This window comes from Lonchura striata, chromosome 8 (assembly GCF_050655825.1).
Source record: "Lonchura striata isolate lonStrDom1 chromosome 8, ASM5065582v1, whole genome shotgun sequence".
In the NCBI taxonomy this organism is placed as follows: Eukaryota; Metazoa; Chordata; class Aves; order Passeriformes; family Estrildidae; genus Lonchura; species Lonchura striata.
The window spans coordinates 15,955,929-15,971,035 of record NC_140710.1 but is presented as its reverse complement, the minus strand read 5'-3'; the positions used below and the strand labels follow the sequence as shown (position 1 = coordinate 15,971,035).

Here is a 15,107-nt window from a genome sequence, read left to right as displayed (position 1 = left end):
AGACCTTACTCTTTGATGCTGCACCTCGCTACACCGATTCAGTGCTCCAGTGTTCACCCAGCCTCCGAGAGAACAAGAACTGCGACGGTGCTGCCTTCTTCAAAACAGCATCACCTACCAAAGATAACAGATGAAGCCTGAGGGAGCAATATATTGAGAATCACTTCCCATCTATCCAAAAGGCACCTCCTGAGATTCCAGTCGAGAACTGAAAGCAGGTAAGTATTTCGAAACAACATCATAATATGTCAAAACACATAGACAGCTAAAAATACTGCAGCCCACTGAATTTGATATGCATCCATGTCTGTGAACACAAAACCATGCAACAAGCCATTACTCCAGGGAATGTTGAAAGAGAGCAGTGCTGCATTTTGACCCTGCTCAGATTTTTCTCTACTATAGCAAGCTGGTGACAAGCCCTGCCAGGGCCATCCCCTTCCTCCCCTGTGCTGTGTCAGTGCCACTGCCAGCAGCCAGGCTGGGTTCAGGCTCCAGAAAGACAAGCTGGAAGCAGCTCAGCTCACTGACCCGTCGCTGCGAGGACTGGCTTCTGCTATCAGTAATGGACAAGTCTCCTGTCTAGGCAAAGAAATAGGAGACAAAAACTGTGAAAAAAACACCAAAGTGGGGCTGTTTTGCAGCTATTTTCCAGTTTCTGTCTCTAACAATAGCATTGAAAATTCTGCTGGAAGGACAGGAAGAAAGAAAAGATAAACCAACATGAAAATTGTAACATTGGAGCAAGATACACAGAAGTTCTTTTTATTGCAAAGAATTACTCAAAATGACATCTATATCTGCACTAAGGAAAACATTGCTTCTGCCTTGAGGTAGCCTTGGCAATAACACAAATGCAAGCAAAAACCAGTTTATCATTTTGGAGGGAATTTCAATCTATTTAATTTATCTGTCGGTTAATAAGCTTCTAATTACTGCTTCTGATATTGAAACACACACAAGGGAAACAGCCCTTGCTCTCCAACCACCTCACCATACCTGCTCCTGCCAGTGGGGCAGCAGGACCAGCAGTCATTCCGGTTTCCAGTCAAAGGTCAGCACTGCTGCTTATTACGTGCATATAGTAAACAAATAGCTCATACAGACAAGTTGTTCTTAAAACAACTCAAAAGCACATCAAGTGAAATGTGATCTAAAATAAGCCAGCAATGTTTCAGAATATCACTATTTCCCCTGGCACTTCAGGATGCTGCAGTTGCAGAAATTCCTCTAAAACAAATCAAGACTTAAAGCTTATGCTGCCACAAAAAAGAGGTTTCCAGACAGAAATGTTTTATAAATACATACACACACACTCCATCACAGTAACCAGACCAGCACACTTGCACAGCAAAACCCCTAGCCACACTTTAACATTTTGTTCATTGAACTGCATCAGCCAATACTTTTTTTTTTTTTTGCTTCCCAACTATGCCAGCAAAAAATTTACCACAAAAGCCCTTCTAGTGATTGCAAAATTTTTCTGCCTGCATAAACTGTTCCTTTCACAGGACATGGTATAAGCAGTACTAGCAAAAAAAATCCTCTCATACCAGTAGAGGAACCTGAGAAGGAAGCAGTGAGACCAGGTAACAAAAGTGTGCAAGCACGAAGGGTGAAAGCAAAGGAGAGCATTGCATCAGTCTAGCTTATGTGTACAGAAAAAGGCAGGAAGCAGTAACTGCCCTCACACCACAACTGTGCCAGCAGAAACTGAACTGCAAAGTCACAACACTACTACAAGAAGTAACAGCATGAAAACACTGCACGCAGGTCAGACTGACCAACTTGACTGTGATAGATCAGGAATTTGTTTTCTATTTGGATTTTTGTGTCATGTTTTGTGTAATGTATAATCTTGGAAACAAACATCACCTAGAAACTCAAGCATAAGCCATTCCATTTATGTCAAGGGGATACTAATCCTATTTTCCTGAAGAGTTCAAGTGTCAGTTGTGTTAACTGTTTCACTACTGGTAAGATACTTAGCACAATTTCTTTGCTAAAACCTATCTCAGAAGTCCAAGCTTCTTATGAGCAAAACCATCCACATATTCCCCATCCAAGAGTAAACAACATCTCCACTTTTCCTAATGAGTATCCTTGTAATACAGACCCATCCTGGCTACATGGAAATTACTCAATACTAAGAATAGTGTGGGTTAGAAAACAACAAAAAAAAATTAAGACAGATTCAGTACACTTTTAAAGACCTGCCTGTCTGTGTTCCCACTCAAACACAAATCCTTCTCTGTACTCCCTCTGCATTTTTTTTTAATCCTCAGATCTGCTGCAGGTTATCCAGCCTGCCACATCACATCAGCACAGAAACCAGTAAGGCCTGGCTGCAGAATTTAGGTCAGCTTGTCTGTGGAGTACATAAGGTCTTCCACACAGCCATGAATTTCCTAGTAATGCTTCAATAATCCCTCCTCATCCTGCTACACAGCTATTTCACTAGGAACTGCTAGCTTTCCCCTAACTCCCCAACAAAGACTCCACAGGAGGGATGTTTGCAAGCAAAAAAGCCACTATCTCTTCCTTGGGAAGCAGGAAGCTGGTTGTTGAATCAAATAAATGCTGATCCTTATTTCCCAAGACAAAAAAAAAAAAATGAAGTATTCACAATGGATGCTAGAAAAAGAGTCTCTTTTAACCTCACTAGGAAAGATATAATCAGAGCTGGAAATTACCTCTAGAACATTAGGAATAATTTTCTTAACAGATTTTAAACAAACACTCACTGCTTCCACCTGGTCAATAAATAATAAATAATAAAATAACAAAAATGTGACTAATAAATTCAGACAGTCTAAGCTACAGAGGCTGGTGTTTCTGGAGAGAAAGCATCACTTGAAGTGCAAATACACTGTGCCTCTTCATAGAATGCTCCCTCTAAAAGTGAATTGCATGCCACTGCCACTCCAAGCATTGTACAAGCCAACATAAGTACTAGCCCTGTTCTTAAAAGATCTCTAATGGCATGTAAAAATATGCAAAGTCTTTTCAAAAGATGGTCCTCAGAGCAGGAGTTCCACATAAACTGGAAGGTACAGTTACATAAGACAAAAAGCCCAAATCAATTACAATAAATTAAAATCCTGTACTTGTCTTCATACAAGCTGAACCTAGCTAAATCTTCTCAAGTATGACAATCTGAAAGATGTGAATGCAAGAATAAATATTAGTTTCCAGGAATGGTTACAGATATCTCAGCAAATGAAAATATAACAAGGAAACTGACAGTTGGTTTTGTCTTAAAACCCATCAGTCTGCTACCTCTCTGTGCTTTACAGTTCCCACATAACATAATGCTCATCAAAAGCTAGCACTGAAGTCTCCCTACTAGAACAAATAATAAAGCTGAGGAAAAACCTTCTCTCGAGACATCAAGCTGCTTTTCAACATTCAAACATTTGTTAAGAGTATTCCTAGCCCATTCTTTACAACATGAAGCCTGAAAACGGTATTTGCAAACACGTACTGAGTTGTACTGCACATTAGACGTGCAAATCGAATACCTCAGAAAATGTGTTGCATTTGTTTATGCTCACCTGAGCTCTGTTACAGAACTCATAACATGCACCCATGCCAGGCCCACAGATGTGACTGTCTTTACTGGGCCTCCATTGCATCACACATGTTAACAAGACCTTCTAAAAAATGTAACTTTTTATAACTAATGATCATCCACAACTAAATTCTGCATCAGACAACTCTTCCCATTACTGGCTCAGTACCTGATCAGGCTGTGCTTCTCCGCCCTCCTCCTCCGGCTTCAGCAGGGCTGAGTGCTGGCTCCTGAAGGCTCCAGCAGCAGGAATACCAAGCCAGACTCTGATGATCACTTTCTCATTTTTACAAGTGCCACAGACTCCTCCTAAATAAAAACAAACTCCTGTGAATCAAACTGGCCAAATAAAGTGGTCATGGTAGCGGGGGTCAGAGGAATGCCACTCAGCAACACAGAAGACAAAGGTTACTCATCCTTTTGCTGACTGTGCTTCATCTCTAGGGAAGACTGAGCAGATCCTTGTTTTAATAACTTTGGAACTACTCTAAATGAGTTGTCCTGTTCTCAAAGAGCATAGATCCCAAATGAGCAATTTGTCATTTCCCACACATTGTATTAAACATACTGGTTCATCCTAACTTAACCAAAAGCACTGCTATTTGTACATCATCACCTCCCTACAGCACCACAAAAACCAGACCAGATCCCAATGATGTGGAAGCTGTACAGGGCACGTGTTCCACACAAACACTTTGATGACACTTCAACTACTGCATTACAGCTCTATACCAGGCAAGCAGACCATTTTGAGTCAAATGAACTGCTTGGAAAAATCTGAGGAAAATACCTCTATCCTCTGGAATGAACAAAAAACAGAGAAAAAGTGGAATTGTACCCCTCATTCTTCAGCCCAAAGCTTCCACCAGCTAAGACCCAGCATTGCTGCCTTCACCTCCAGCAATGCAGAGGCTCCAGGGCTTCCAGAGCACACAGATGAAAAGCAACAACTCAGCAAAAATAACAGCCAGACTCCAGCAGGTAATTCATGAATATTTATTTTAGTTTGCTGCTTATTAAGTATGCCTTGTTATAAATCAAGTATTTTACAGTAATTGCCTCCAATCAACAAACACAGGGAAAGCTGCTATGTAAACCAGTGTTGTTCCATATGCAAAAGGAGTCCCTTAGCAACAGGCAGGATTCTACAGGACTCTCGTTGTGCAGCCGGCTGGCTGCCACTGCCTTGCTGCCCACCAAGCAGCACTGCTGTGTGCCCAAGGCATTCCTAGCACTGCCAACCACAGCACACTGTGCCAGGGTGCCAACACCAGTGCAGCAGGTGCTTCTGCAAGGGTAGCAAGCCGCAGGTACACAGCACAGGGACAGCCCTCCAGAGCAGAGGATGCTCCACAGGCAGGGACAACCAGCTGCACCCCCTGCTTCAGCCCCATCCCATTCCCACCACCCCAGCAGTGCCTGCAGCAAAGCTGTTCTGCCATAAGGGTCTGCACCCAGCACCGAGAGCAGTGCACTCATCCACTAGAGCTGCTCCCAAACCACTGCAGAAAAAATGCAAACAAGCCACCCCCCCCCCCCCCACCCCAATCTCCCTCTAATTTGTTTTTCTGAAGCTTTTTCAGCGGTGCCACCCACTGGCACTCAGAAGCACACAGGAACAAGCCCTGTGTCAGGCCTTCCACTGAGATAATTTTAAAGGTCAGCAGGAACCTGCTGTTCCAGGTTTCTTCTTCACAGTATAGACCAGGATAAGGAAAAATTAGGGAAAACATTGTCAAATCCTCAAATAAAATATGCCTCATAGACTTTTCTTCTTGAAAGGGCTTTGGGTAATCAAGTAGTCTCAGGAGAATCAAATCTTTTTATGCGGAAGCAAATCTTTTTATGGAGTTTTCAGAAACTCTAAGTTTTTAAATACATGGAGGAAAAAAACTGTGACTAGATACTTTCCAAGGACCTAGAGCAAGCAAGCTTCAGAACAGACCTTTGGATCATACTTGAGATCTAACAGAAAATACTCACAGCCACGAGGCCATTCACCTTGGCTGCTTCTGTAACCCTTGTTTTGCACGAGGTCAGGGAGCCATGCAAGAAGGGCCCGAACAGAGTTCACCATGCCCTCCAATCCCTCCTCAGCACTGCTCCCAAAGGCAACAAACCCATTTCCAAAACCAGCAGGCAAAGGCAGCTCCCACCTTCAAAGTAGGAGGGCTGTGTTTTGAGAGTGTATCAGCATTTAAGGAAAGGAGCCAGGAGAGGCTGAGCAGCACCACCACAACACTTGGTAAGGCATGGGAAGAACAGGAGAGCTTGTCTTCACGAGCTGAATCACAATCTGAAAGACTGCTGAGGTCCATCACCACCACCCTCCCCTTCCAAGAATAGGCTGAGCACATGGATTGGATCACACCTGGAGGATATATGAAGGATAAGAAATGACAAAACACAAAATTTTGGTTTAAAACAAACAAAAGAAAACAAATCAAACCAAAAAACAATCTAAAAAAAGAAATTCTTATATAAATCATAGCAGTGCAGAAGTAGATGTTTGGACAATGCCAAGACCAGTGAAGGATTCTTCTCTGCAGTTCTTACCACAAATATTCTCATGGATTTTGTTCCAAATCCCATTTGACAAATTCTCACTTTATGCTACTTCCTTCACCTCCCTCTTCCACTTTTGAACTGACAACCTCAATTTATTAAAACAAAGCAACATCTTCAGAAACAGAAACATCTGCTTTGATACAAGAATACACACCCACTGGTATAGTCAGTATGCAGTACAGTGGCTACAAAGGAGATTAAATAAGGAGCACATGCACCACTTCTCTTTAACTTCGTCCCCTCGGGCACTCATTCTCTTCAATACTTTTCTTTCAGGGCCCTACAGCATAGGGAAAGACATCACATTTACATTGGGGTGTTGGCATCAGCCAGCACCAATTTCATCTGAATCACAGCCAAGCACTTGGCACTTCAGGCATAACACATGCAACCTCCAAATGCCACGTCCTATATACAGTGGCTGCCTCCATTTGTACAGTCACTTGATCAAACATCTTTTCCATTAAGGAAAACTATTTCCTTGTTAAAAGCATCAGAAGTATTATCATTGTTAACAGACTGAAAAAAAACCCAAACAATCCTCTTAGAACAAATCATTATGAATTCTGTAAAGAAATGAAAAGGAGGGAAGTCACGGTATTTTGGGGAAGAAGTAGATATTTTGGGAAAAAAAAAAAAAAACAACAAACAAAAAAAAAAAACCCCCACACCCCAGCTAATTAAGTAAGCAGTTCCAGTCATTAGAGGTTTAATTTCAGCACAGCTGAGTAAGTCTCAGTTCTACATATATATCAAAGTACTCAGACAACAGCAGACATTTGACAATCTCTTCAGTTAAAATGCCATCTTCCTCCCTTGCTGCTGCATAAGAAAAACAACAAACCAGCACACAGAAGAAGTGTAATTTCATCAAGAGAGAAGAAAAACCCCCAGCACGGTTATGTCCTGTAAAAATACTGTCAAAAGTAGCTTGTAACCTAACCAGATAAATAGCAGATTCTGTTGCTATCTCTAAGTAAGTTTTGCAATTAGCTGAAGCTCATTTGTGGCCACCCTGCTACTTAACATTCCTGCTCTCTCCATGGTATGTGCCTGGGAAAGGCATCTTGCCCAAAGCAGAGGGTGGGCTGGAAGGCAGGACTTCCCCTTTCAACAGCAGTGCAAGTTCAAATTTGCTCCAGCTGGTCTTGAAACCACACTCCCCTTGGAAAGCACCTCAGGCACTGCTCCTGCTACATGGGAGCCTACAGGATCCCACTGCCACTCCCTGTGGAGTTCATTGTCCATTCTAGGCCTTGCTTTTCACATGACACCCAACAGCCAGTTCAATTTGGGAGCTCCCTGTAATGCCTCCCTTCTCTTGGTGGCCACCTCCTCTTCCCCCATCAATGAGCCAGAGGCTGTGTGCAAGCTCCTCCCCACTTCCTCTCTTCTGCTGCAGACAGCAGGAATAGAGCAAAGGCATCAACAAATCAAACCTTGCTGGTCAAGCAGGGAAACCTCCTCACTGCTAGAGCGAGCTCACTGTTTGACCACAGGCAGTACCAGAGGGGGCTGCTGCTGGTCACTCTCTTTTACCCTCTTCTGCAGACAGCAAACCAGATCTAAGATTTTACAAAGTCAAACAGCAAGCAGGTAAATAATCACACACTGAAGAAGTTTTAACATGAATGAGGTGACAGAAATCAGCAGCTATGAGAGTGTGGAGGGCCACCATCCTCTCTTCACACACAGAAGAAACAGCAGAGAAGGGGCACTCTGCTCCTCACGCTGCCCAGCTGCATACAGGTTGTTTCCAGGCTGCCCTGGGCCACTGTGCACTTGGACAGACTACAAAACTTAAAATACTAATGGTTTGCACGTGCCTCATTTCTCCAAACAAGGCTTGGACTATTTCCACCCGTAAGCTTCAGGCACCCATTACATTTCATGCAGTGAGCATATATAACCTCATGATTTATAATTTTATGATATATTTACTCACACTTCTCTCCACAGTTTTGTTATCTCCTTTTCTTTCCTCAATATTACTTTCTTTTGTATTTTTGCATGTTTCTCATATTTTTATTTCCAGGTTTTACTATCTTTTTTCTCCTGTAACTCAGGCCTCAGTGGTTTCTTTCTTGAAAATCTGTTTGGGTTAAACTCATCAATGCTAATAAAGACACTCTTAAATTTACCTTTCAACCTAATTACATATTAAATTAACTTTCACTGAAAATAAACATAGCATAAATAGAAGTTTTAAACACTGGAAAAATATTCTTGTCTAAACCTGTGCATCTTTCACTTTTCTGAATTATTATTAGCACAATTTTGTTTCTCTCAGTCCACTTCTTTCTCTAAGAATACCTTTCTTCTATTAGACACTTTCCTACCCACTTTTTATTAGGACACCTACACTTGTTAAAGTCACAATTTCTGCAGCACCAACAAGCCTTTATGTATCTGCATTCCTCCACTTCCTGTTTCCAGAGCCAATACATTTGTTGTCAGAAGGATAGAAAAGGAGAGGAGCAAAACCATCAAACCAGTTTTTCCTTTCTCTCTGCTATCAAGGCCAACAAGGCAAAACTGTGAAAAAATTTAGCATGGGTTATAAACCATCAAATATTACTTAAAAAAAACTCAAGTGCATGAAAGGTTTCATTTCCCTTTTGTCAGTTCCTCCGCTAAACGAGATAGGTTAGGCTTTGTTTCTTAATTTAACTAGTGAGAAGGTAAGTACATAAAAGCTTCTGAATGGCAGTCATTGAGGAACCCTGTATGTGGAGTTCTCAGTTTGTATTTTGAAACACCAGTCAGATTAACCGTCAAGTCTGGCTGCTCCGTGCATCCTTGATGAAGGCAATTGCTAATGCATGTGGAAAGTGTGTGTAACTTCAGCGGTGCCTGGAAACAAGGCAAGCCAGAGCACTACCTCTAACACTGCTCCCTCGAGTTTTAATGCAGAGACCATCAGACCAAAGCAGTTCCTATCCCCCCCTTCCATGATCTGTACACAAACCACCATTTACAAATATGCAACATGGGCCTTTTTTTACCCCTTGTTCATTGATATTGGTTTAGTGGACAAATTAATACAGAACAATCCAAACTACATCAGCTTAACACCATGTTCCTGTGTGCAGGACTGCAAAGGCAACAAAATGTCTATTACATAACACTTCTGTATAAAATATTAATTCTCACAGAGGAAGCTCTTGAACCAAAAGGTTATTTTCAATGATTAACAAATCAGTGTTGTATAATCTTGGTTATTTAATCAGTCTACTTGAGATAGACAACAAACCATGTATTTTACTGACATAACATGAAAAAAAATCAACTTTTTATGTGCCCACATCAAAATATATCCATCCCTAGCACACACAGATTCAGCAAGTCTGCATTGGGGTAATTGCAGGCATCCACATTTTTTATACAAGTTCTCACACCAGTTAATAGCATGTAAGCTTCTTTTCCTTCCTATCCTGCAATGGATGAATAACAGGTAAATATTCAGACATCATATTCATATACACATCCCATGCACTTGTTCTCTACTTAAAGCTATAATCTCAGGTTGGAAAATCACAGCAGCAAGAGTAAAGTGCTTCAAAATTTTTTCCATACAAAAAAATCTCTGGTTTAACAGGCATGTTGGTATCTGCGCAGTTGGCCAGACTTGAAAACATTATAGGCGTGGCAGCCTGGCTTCTTTAAGACCCAAGGGCAACAAGGAATACTTTTATAAAGAAATTATCTCAATGCTGACTCGAAAAGAATGAAGTTCAAGAGAGGAAAAAAGACAAACCTGTATCTTGGCTGTGACTTTGTAGCCATTAGGTTGCATGAGGACAGGCAGGAGCCTGTCTCACTGCTTCATCAGGACCATAAAGAACTTTTATGTATGGGGTTTTTCCTTTCTCTATGTATCTTTACATAATGAATGCAGGGAGGGAGCTCATCTTGAGCATGACTGTCTCCAGCAGATGGTCTCATCATATTTACCAGCTCTATATGAGTGTCACAGGTAAGACATGTAAAACAGTAACAGACACTTTAGTCTGCCTTATCCATGGTCTAGCTATTCAGGGGAAATCATCAGGAGGTATGACTCAAAAAAATCCTGGGCAAATGAATAGAGAGCTTTTGAAACTCCAGTCTGAGAACTGTGCATTTTTTTTTCCAAATTTATAAGCACAGCAAACAGTTTGAAGAGATACCTGATAGGAAAAGGTAACAACAGCATTTAATTATCTGTAGCAGCCAACCCTTAGGTCTGAGAAATCCTCCACTGCAATTTTCTGATCTTCAGAGTAGGCCATCACAAGATAGAACACCTGAGATGCCTAACTTTTGACAAGAAGACCATATACAAGGGGTTTTTGAGGTTTTTTTAAACACTAACAAGGAGCAAGGCAGATCACAAGAATCAGACTATTTATTCTTTTACTGATCATACAGTACAAAAAGCAAGACCATGATAAACACAAATGCTATCCTCACTCACTGCTGGATGTCACACACTTTCAGCCTTGATATTTCTTTCTACTTCTTAGAGTTACTTTTAACAAAAAAGGGCCTCCAAAGAGAAAAAAATAGCTGAGCAACAACTATCATTCCTCCTCCCTAAGGCTGATTGTATTTTACACCACGATTGCTTCTCAAGTCTTGAATGTTGCAATTACTTTGGTCTCAGAACAAATCACTTCTGAGGAAAGAGCCCAACTGGAAAGAAGGAAAATTAGTTTTGAGGCTACATGAACAATATGGTTTTGTATCCTGATTTATACTTGAAGAGGGTAAAGAAGAAAAACTAAGGTATTTCTTTTAAAACAGTTCTAACAAACAAGTCCTTGGTACAGCCATACTCACTCCCCATACTACTGCTTGCCTCCAAATGTTGGGCAAAAGTGGCATTTTGCTGGCTTGATCTCAAGAAAATAAATTTTCTCCTTCCAAGGATATCTGCCATTCTGGCAGCTGCTACATGAATGTCTTTTAACTTCTCTTCCTATCCATTTCCTGAAGGGGGACAAGAACCTGTTCTTGCTAGAGCTGAAGAGAATACAGAAATAAATGAAAAGAGTTCCAATTTTTTTAATGAAATAAATTTGTGGTAAGAGAAAGACTGAAGCAGTGTCAGTTAAAATTAATGATGTGGAAATTAGTATTACTGACAGTATTAGGTGCCAACTTGACTTGTGACGCACTTTTCTTTTTAACGTGCCAAAACCAAGACGATTCTCAAGAAGTTAAACACTAGAAATCCTGGCTTTGTTCTTTTCTAAATTTATTTGTAATCTCTGAGGGGAGAAATTGTTTGGCATGCAATTGGTACCTATTCTTTGTTATATGGTTAAAAGAAAATTGTACTCAATTTGCTCCAACCAAAAGATCTTGAGCCAAACCCATCTCCAACGCAAGCAAGTCAAACTTAAAAAACATAGCTCAAAGTGTTCTCAAGGTTAGAAGCACAGGATAGCCTTGAAACAGTAATTACAGTTGCTTTCACAAAACATAACGCTAGTAACTGCTAGAAAACTGCATTTCACAAACACTTTTCTTCATATTTCAGCCCTGTGTGGAGTTGCAGCAGCTCATCATCATAGCCAAGAACAAACACTTCCAAGCAGGACTACTGTGACCCCAGAGAGCCTTGTGCATGCATGTGAACTCAGGAAACTATACATACATGGAAAATTAATCATGGACATAAGTCTTTGCATGGTGAAGTCCACAGACTTTTCACTGCTTATTAAAAAAAAAGATATTTAAAATGTCAATTATGTAAAGCTAAGTCTTTATCTAAATGTGAAGTTTCTGGGGAAAAATATTTCCATTTTTCTTAACACAGCAATACCTTTTTCTTTTTATGTTGGTTAGGATATAACCTCCCCACCACCAAGAGACAATAAATAAATAAAACAGAAAGAAAAAAAAAAACCACAAAAGGAGAACTGTGCAGCCCTATTTCAATGCTAGCAAGAAATTGAAGAATTTAAATAGCAGAATCTGAAATAACAGGTTTTGTTCTTTCCAGTTAATGCTAGTGTGGTATTATATGTAACATCTAAGTATAACAAAAATTGCTAATTGTGTTTTATAATATTTAGGGATCTTCAGCAACTTCATGAATTGGAAGATGAAGACTGCTTTTCTGAAAGGAAATTAAAATCTTCAGAGTTCATTATTTCGTAAAATACTTACCCTGGAACCCCAGGGTTGTTTTTTTTGGTTTGGTTTTTTTTTTTTTTTTTTTGCATCCAGTTGAGAAACTTGTTTACTGAGTTCCCTCATGTCCCCCCATTTGTGACTCAAGCTACTTCCCAGCACAACAGCCTTCAGCAGCCCCACACAGATGAAGTGCTTTAAGCCACAGGACACCAAGTGAGGGATCACAGTGTCCATATACCTGTAGCACCCCCCTGGCTCTCAGAGGCGCAGGAGAAAGCAAAGGGAGACCCTGGGCTGAGGTGCTGAGTCAGCACTCTGCCTGCACAGCAGCCCAAGCCAGCCCTGGAGAACGCCACACCGGCAGGAGCTGACGCAGCCGCCGTGCCATCACAGAACACACAGCCTGTGTACAGGGCCTGATTCAAAATCCACTTACTGCCACTGGCTTTAACAGACTTTGAATGGGACCTCAATACACAGAAGAAATGGGAAGACCCAGAGAATTTAAAAAAAACAAACTTCAACCCAAGAAACTTCAGGACAGTCCCTTCTTATAAAATTGTGCCAAGCCACAACACACATAGTTGCAAGTGCTTTTGACCACAGAGACGGACATACCCTTTTCTCCACTAGCCTTTATTCTCTTATCCTTCTGTCACTGGTAGGACTTCCTGCAAGCATAGCACAAACAGCATTAGCTTTTTTCATCCCTACCCAGGCATGCACTCAAGAAAACTGTCCATAAACAGGAGGCAGAGCTGTGGTATCTCTGTACCACCACTTATGTATTGCTACACAAAAGAAGGAGGCAACAGGCACAAAAGGCTAAGAAAGAACTGGAATACAAGAGCCACATTTCAGGTGTACAGCTATGTGTTAGTACAAGTTCACTAGTTAATCTTTCCAGGGGAAGCACCCAGGTGCTTTCACTCTCTCTGCATTGTTACTATAGAGGTTGGCTCCTATTAATGATTACCTTCCTCTGACTGCAGCACAGTCTTTCTTCATTGCTGGCACTGCTGGTTAGAATGCCTTTTCCAAATCTCAACACACCGGACAGATTACCATCCCCTCAACAATGCCAAGACTGTTTATTTTGTGCATACCTACTCTCTACAAAACAAATGACAGCTTAACACTGCTCCCTTCCCTGGATAAGCTCACACAGCTGTTGTAAAGTTTTAATATTTTGTGTTGAAGTCATCACAATTACAAACAACAGCATCTATTTAATATTCCCTGCTATTATGTGCAAGAAAACAGACACAGCAAACAAGACAAGTGTTTTTGACACTAAGCAAGATATAGGCAAAGCACCAAATGAGTTTACTATAAAGGAAATGCCTGCCTAAAGACACAGGAGAAAATTGTATAAAAAAAATATAGCCACAGAAGTATATTCCTAGGTCAGGACCTCATAAATCAGTTTCAACTAACAATAAAAGGTTTATAGGACATTTGTACAGCACAAAGAATGACTAGGATCCTGGCCCCAAGTAAAGCTTGGTGAATTAATTTAAGATGGCAATCAAGAGCAGATAACACAACATGAACCTTACCCTAAGTTTGAAGAAAGATGGTTTCCTTTGTCTCCAGGAAGAGGTAAGGGAAAAAAATCAAAACACCACCACAAAAAACAAGAAGTGAGACAGAAAAAAAAAAAAAAAAAAAAAAAAACCAACAAAAAAAAAACCAACAGAGAGAATAGAGAGAAAGAGACTTAACTACCCCATCTGGCACAAGAGGGTTTTTTTCATCACTCAGAGCAGTGGGCTTAAAATTTCACCCGTGTTCATGCAAATTTCTCCCATCCTAGAGCCCTCTCTCCCAAACAAGTGGGCATTGTCACACTCCACCTTCAGTTTTACAGGCAGAAAATACTATCCTTTCCTATCATGGTGACAGACATAATGCTAAAAAAACATTAAATACTTCCCTGTTGTGTTTGGAGATTTTTTTTTTAAAGCCGTAACTGGCAAAGCTTAGGAGTAGTAGGTACCCTAAAGTGCTCTCTGCACCAGCAGCTAAGTCAAGTAAAACATCACTTTCAGCACCACCATTACAGGAAGTACGGCTAAGACTTATCCACCAAACAACACCACCACCACTACCGTCCTCCATTTTCAAGTCTGAGTACCCCATCTCATGGCTCTTACACACTGGGAACATCCAGAGGAGAAAGTGCCACGGGTTGCAGGCGTGCTGAAAACGCAGAGCCTGAATCCCCCCACTGACCGCAGATCAGCTCCCCTAAAGGATGCTGGGCAAGCCACAAGCCTTCTGCGCCTGAATTCGTATTTGTTTAAGAGCAGTGGCAGCACTTGTGACGGGGAGCGGGGGGAAAATGCAGGTTGCAAGACAGGAGCTGCTGTGCCAAGCTCAGGGATCCTAAAAGAGCAGGAGTCGGTATTGCCACGTATTGGGGAGCAAAGGGACGGGAGGAGACGCGCCTCGAAAAAACAGAGATGATTATCTGACAAGGGCCGGTTCTGCCCTGAAGATGTGCTTTATTGACTGGCTTGGGCCGCTTTAATCTGCGACGCACAGCTGACCCCTTACAAAAGCCGCACAGCTGGCGGCCCCCAGAGGGGCCAGATCCAACCTCACTGGCCTCGAAAGGGGCTGGCAGTTCCAGCCGCATTCCCCAGCACCACGCCGTCCTCCCAGCCCCGCTCTCGCCGCTGGCCCCCCGCTCATGCGGGCACGTCCCGCGTGGATGCGCATCCCGCGGGAGAACAGCGCGGCGAGCGCAGCCGCCCCCGGGGTCCCGCCGCGGCGCACCGGCGCTGGCAGCAGCACCGCGAACCGGCCCAGGCCGGTCTGCACGCAGGAAAGATAAAGAGAA

General features: G+C 41.9%; 1 protein-coding gene across 9 annotated transcripts in view; it reads right to left on the bottom strand.

The window, feature by feature from the left end:
• Window positions 1-15,107, bottom strand: part of LRRC8D (leucine rich repeat containing 8 VRAC subunit D) — a 51,787-nt gene that overhangs the window by 36,275 nt on the left and 405 nt on the right. For 3 of the 9 annotated variants that reach the window (XR_014957074.1, XR_014957073.1, XM_021526469.3), the window contains exon 2: window positions 3,741-3,880. The exons of 1 other annotated variant lie outside the window; for it this stretch is intronic. The gene's annotated coding sequence lies outside the window, so the exon portion shown is untranslated. Of the gene's footprint in view, window positions 1-4; window positions 299-3,740; window positions 3,881-5,727; window positions 5,943-13,821; window positions 15,002-15,107 lie in introns of those variants that run through there. 5 more of the 9 variants (XM_085586408.1, XM_085586409.1, XM_085586410.1 and 2 more) reach the window with 5 other exon arrangements.